The sequence below is a fragment of the Azolla caroliniana genome, unplaced genomic scaffold (assembly GCF_043228905.1).
Source record: "Azolla caroliniana isolate FFs.n. ecotype wild unplaced genomic scaffold, voAzoCaro1.0.p SCAF_7, whole genome shotgun sequence".
NCBI lineage: Eukaryota > Viridiplantae > Streptophyta > Polypodiopsida > Salviniales > Salviniaceae > Azolla > Azolla caroliniana.
Genome location: NW_028230442.1, coordinates 694,768 through 699,684, shown reverse-complemented (window position 1 = coordinate 699,684; position 4,917 = coordinate 694,768). Strand labels below are relative to the sequence as shown.

Below are 4,917 nucleotides of genomic sequence, written 5' to 3'. Positions count from 1 at the left end.
TAATGCACACATCTCCTCGTTCATTGCTTCGATCCATCGTGGGTCCTTCGCGTATTCGGAAAAGGTTTCTGGCTCCCGTATTGTTGCTACCTTCATCATAAAGGCGTAATGGTACGCCATATAATCGTTGTAGCCAAATCGGCTTACGGGGTTCTTTTCATGGGTGGATCGGCGGAGCTTCATGTTTGCGGATACTACAGCTTTCTCCGCTCCATTTGTCCGGATCTCAAGGCCTTCGAACTCACTATCGAGGGAGTGAGTCGATTTGTTCCCATCGAAGTGATCGTCTTCATACTCTAGCATTTTGGCCTTCCCTTTGTCTAGCTTCGAACTTGATCAAGATGTGGTTTGATCACTCGCAGTCTCTTGTGGTCCACTCAGTCGGGTCATGATCGGACTTTCTTCGAACATGCGCGTAACACAATCTTCAGCTTCTATCTCTATTTCGGTGTATTCCAAGTCGAGTAGAATCGGAGTCGAAGTTGTCTCTAGTGCGTACCAGGATGCGGATTCGTCGAAAACGACGGCTCGCCTTACTCGAGATTTTCAAGTTTAGGGATTGTAGCACTTGTAACCCTTCTCCTCCAATGAGTATCCTACGAGGATACATTTCTCCGACTTCGGGTCGAGCTTTTGAAACTTCTCATCGGGGATGTGCACGTACGCAATGGAGCCGAATATCCAGACGTGTGATAGATCCGGTTTCTTTCCGAAAAACTTTTCGTGCGGCGTGAGGTCATGCACGTCGGATGTCGTACACCGATTCATGAGGTATACAGCCGTGTTAGCCGCTTCTGCCCAGTACAACTTCAGCACGTGCTTTTCGCTCATCATAGCCCGTGCTACTTCGAGGATGTGCCGATTCTTTCATTCGACCACTCCATTTTGTTGTGGCATATGTCGACACGAACACTCTCGCCGAATTCCTTCTTTCCGTAGATAAGCCGTAAACTCATCCGAGAAATATTCCTTGCCTCCATCCGACCGAAGACATCGTACATATCGGCCCGGGGCTTTCTCGACTTCATTCTTGAATTTTTGGAAGTGTTTGAACACTTCGCTCTTTTGTCGCATCGGGTTGATCCAAGTGTGCCTAGAGAAGTCGTCAATGAAGGTCACGTAGTATCGGCATCCGCCGAATTTCGCCATCTGAGCCGGACCCCATACATCGGAATGAATCACGTCGAGTACACCTTTGCTCATGTTCCGCTCCTTCGGAAATGGGTGCCGATGTTGCTTGCCGAATTGGCAAGCGGCACGCACATCTTCAATCTCTTTCTCAGTGAATGTCGGGAGCCCGATGACGACTCCTTTCGATTGCATTGCCTTGAGCTTTTGGAGGTTGATATGGCCAATCCGCTTGTGCCATAACTCTATGTCAGAATCCGCTTTCATGCCCTTTGCGAACATGGCCGATTTCATCTCATGTGAGTCGAGAATGAACATTTGGCCCTCTCTTCGTCTGCGAGCGGTGAGTCGGCCCTCTTTTTCAATGAAGCAACCACCTTGATTAAATCGAACTTGCATTCCTTGCTCTACAATTTGGCCAACGAAGACCAAATTCTTCATGATCGTTGATACATGCAAGACATTTTTAATGTAATTTTGCTTACCTTCTTCTCCGAACGGAACATTGCCGATGTGCCGAATCGGGTGCATAGTGTCGTCTCCGGTTTCGACATAGCCGGGTCGGTCCGGCTCTCGAAGTTCCTGGAACCATTCTTGATGCGACGTCATATGGTTCGAGGCACTAGAATCGACGAACCATACATCTTCCGGACCAGAGGCACTAGTAGAAGTAGAGGCCGACATTGAATTGGTTCTATGTCTCATCACGAACATTCCGCCACGATCGTCATAGTCGGAGTTGATGGTGTAATTAGTGAGTTGTCGGCCAGTGGAAGCCGACTCGCGTATCTTCTTACAACATTCTTCTTCGTGGTGACCGATTTTTCCGCAATATCCGCATTCAACCGAGTTTTGTCGGTTCGGACCGGAATGGAAACTCCCCCTTCTTCCGAAGGTTCCCCTATGGCTTCCATCTTGATGCCGAAATTGCGAGTTGTTTTCGTAAGTCGGGCCTCGTCCGCCTCGTCCTTGGCCAAATCGGCCTCTTTTTGCACGGCCGAGTCCTCTTCCTCCGTCCGAATGCGTGTAGACCATGTGGCCTTCCGAGGCATTGCTCCTTGTTTGAACATGGTTTTCTTCAACCAACAACATAGATTGAAGATCAAAGAAGGAGGGTGGATTCTCCCATGCTAGTACGGCGGTCCGCATCACGCCAAATCGTGGTGCAAGACTACTGAGGCATATTTGCACCATCTCATCATCGTCCACATTGATGCTTATCGAGCCAATTGAGTCGCAAAGCTCCTTGATCTTCAAGGTGTAGCTTGTGATGGATATATCCCTTTGTTGAATGTTGTTCAACTCTTGGTGGAGTTGAAGCTTTCTCGCGGTAGTGTTGGCGGCGAAAATCTTTCGTAGATTCTCCCACGTTTCCTTCGGCGTCTCGGCTTCTCGAATGTCACCAAGCAATACATCACTCGGCTTGCCGCTTGCTCCCACATTGCATAGTCGGCCCTGCTTCCTATTGTAATTGCCATTGTAGCACGTGTGTAGCCCAGCCCATAAGGGCCATGCGGACTTGACGTCATCCTCACCTTCCTCCATAGTAGAACTACGGTCAGTCTCTTGTGAGTGCAACATCGGCACAGAGGGAGTGTCATCAATCCTGGATAACCGCTGACTGAACACAGATTCATGGGCAAGTACCGATGAAGCGGCTCACTTACCACCGGCTCGCTCGTCAAAACCTCAAGTTCGTCGGAAGCCAGCCCATGTTCTATGTTCCTGCTTGCCGAGGGTGAATGATGACATTGATCCTCTGGGAGCAGCATATCTTAGCAACACAAAACGAGGGTTTCGCTCGTTATAGGAGTTAACCAAAAACGTCTCACGACACGAGCTGACGACAACCATGCAGCACCTGTATGAATTTTCGTTTCATCCCGTTAAGGACAAGCACACCGGTTCATATGTCAAGTGTTCATACGTCAAGTGTTCATATGTCAAGGGTTGGTAAGGTTTTGCGCGTTGTATCGAATTAAACCACATGCTCCACCGCTTGTGCAGGCCCCCGTCAATTCCTTTGAGTTTCAGTCTTGCGACCGTACTCCCCAGGCGGAGTGTTTAACGCGTTAGCTAGGCCCCCGATCCGCGGACCAAGGATGAACACTCATCGTTTACGGCATGGACTACCAGGGTATCTAATCCTGTTTGCTCCCCAAGCTTTCGCACCTCAGCGTCAGTAGAGACCCAGAAAGCTACCTTCGCTACTTCGGCGTTCCTTCGTATATCTCCGGATTTTATCCCTACACACGAAATTCCACTCCCCTCTGTCCCACTCGAGTAAATTGGTTTTGAAAGCATTCCGCCAGTTGAGCTCGCGCCTTTGACTTTCAACCTGATTCACTGCCTACGTGCCCTTTACGCCCAGTCATTCCGAATAATCGAGAGCGAAAAAAAAAACTAAACGCAGAAGCTAGACAATTGCTAGCGGCCCAACAAGAAAAGAAAAGAAGCGGATTGACGTGGCTGCAGTCATTCGACCTCCCCATGCTATCTGAGTGGATGCACCTCACCCTTCCACTGGTTATGCGAGGACTGGACCAATGTGATCTTGCCTTGACGTTGGCGGTCCGGCTTATGGAGAAGAGACCAACTGTGGTGTGGCCTTCTCCAACCAAGAGTCACACCAAAATGAAAATATTGCACATGAATTCATCAACCTACCTCGTATGGCAAAAATTGACCAAAAAACCAAGTTTGATCCTGGCTCAGAATGAACGCTAGCGATATGCTTAACACATGCAAGTCGAACGTTGTTTTCATCTATAGAACAGTTGAAGACAAAGTGGCGAACGAGTGCGTAACGCGTGGGAATCTGCCAAACAGTTTGGGCCGAATCCCAAAGAAACGAAAGCAGCTTTGCTGCTTGCTTGCTTGCTTGCTGCTTTTCGATAAAGCTAAAAAGCGTTGTTTGATGAGCCTGCATAGTATTAGGTAGTTGGTTGGGTAAAGGCTGACCAAGCCGCAGATGCTTAGCTGATCTTTTCGGGCAATCAGCCACACTGGGACTGAGACACGGCCCAGACTCCGTAGGGAGGCAGTAGTGGGGAATATCGGACAATGGGCGAAAGCCCGATCCAGCAATATCGCGTGAGTGAGTGAAAAACGTCGTGTTAGCGAGGAAGGGCAATGCCGCTTGTAAAGCTCTTTCGTCGAGTACGCGATTATGACAAGAGGCTTGGGTCGGTTTTCTTGTGCTCCCTTGATGTAACCCCAATAACCTTGGCCGGCAAGGTATTGGTGCATCTTGTACTCCCAAGATGCGAAGTTGTTTCGGTCCAACTTCTCGCTAGGGAGAGCGCTCCCCATTTGAGTATTCATTGTTGATTAAGCTTCCTTTCTTCTTTCCCTTCTCTCTCGAACACGAGCTATGTAGTGGTACTATGATAGAGATGAGCCGGTTCTTCTTGAATGTCGACGTAGAGCACAACACACGATCATGATGAGGCAAGTGGGCTAGATCGAGCTACCAACCTCTCTCTAATACCATTTAAAGAATCGATGGTGATTCTTGTGTAGCAAAAGAGATGTGTGTTATGTGTATGTGTGAGAGGAATTAGAGGAGAGATGAGAGAACACAAGATAGATAGAAAAAGGAATACTCAAGAAGAAGAAGATGTATATTTCACAAGTAGAATGGATATACAAAATTGTAGCATTACAAGGAGTCACAACCGACTCAATATGAAGTATGAGGAGGGTGCTTTATACAGAGTCACCCTCTCTCTTCATTAACTTTACAACAACCACTCTCTCTCTCTTGGGGAGTGTGAAGACCTCATAGTC

The 4,917-nt window shown here is 48.3% G+C and overlaps 1 long non-coding RNA gene across 1 annotated transcript; it reads right to left on the bottom strand.

The window, feature by feature from the left end:
* Positions 1-2,692: 2,692 nt before the first annotated feature.
* On the bottom strand, positions 2,693-3,504 carry LOC147861426 (uncharacterized). The gene is made up of 2 exons (XR_015530031.1): positions 2,817-3,504; positions 2,693-2,786 (listed from the first exon to the last, which is right to left on the bottom strand). It is a non-coding gene; the product is annotated as an uncharacterized LOC147861426 (long non-coding RNA).
* Between the last annotated feature and the right edge of the window lie 1,413 nt (positions 3,505-4,917).